Genomic DNA, 697 nt, shown 5'->3' on the forward strand with positions numbered 1-697 from the left:
TGGTCGAATTCTCCACTCAAGTTGAGTGTTAGCGGCTTTAGCGCACTTAGAAGAGAGATACGCTGGGATTTTATATGCTCTGCTTTACGTGGGGGATAGAGGGGGCTCAGAGATCCTCGATTGTGAAAATCTTGTACAGAAGAGTGTCACTAGAGATAATTAATTTTAAGAGACATTTTATTTATTTTTATGTGTTTTTTTTTCATTTATTTATTTATTTTTATTCTTTTTTTTAGTATGAATGCATTCATTCATCACTATTACCTATTGCCCAAACGGTGTGGCAGTGTAATATCGATAAATAAATAAAGTTTTTGAGAAAGTCCTATTTCTCATCTTTTCTATTTTTTCTTAATTATTGTTTCTTTCTTTCTTAAATTATACTCACATTTCGATTGTTATTTTACTTGGCCAACCTCCTCTGTATAACTCTAGGGTATAACATAGATGAATAAATAAAAAATATATCTAATGAATATAGAATATAACATACATATATTGTATTCCTTTCACTACTATACAATTTCCTTCCAGAGCTGTAGTATAGTCCGGTGCAAAATTACCGAGGGGCCTAACAGTAATTAGCTCTACTGGCGCTCAATTCAGCATTAAACTTACAACGGCATTTCCTTCATATATAAGAGCCAGCTAAAATCCTTTCAAACACACACACATATATACATATATATATATATAT

Source organism: Halyomorpha halys, unplaced genomic scaffold (assembly GCF_000696795.3).
Source record: "Halyomorpha halys isolate HHAL.00 unplaced genomic scaffold, Hhal_1.1 Scaffold162.1, whole genome shotgun sequence".
NCBI lineage: Eukaryota > Metazoa > Arthropoda > Insecta > Hemiptera > Pentatomidae > Halyomorpha > Halyomorpha halys.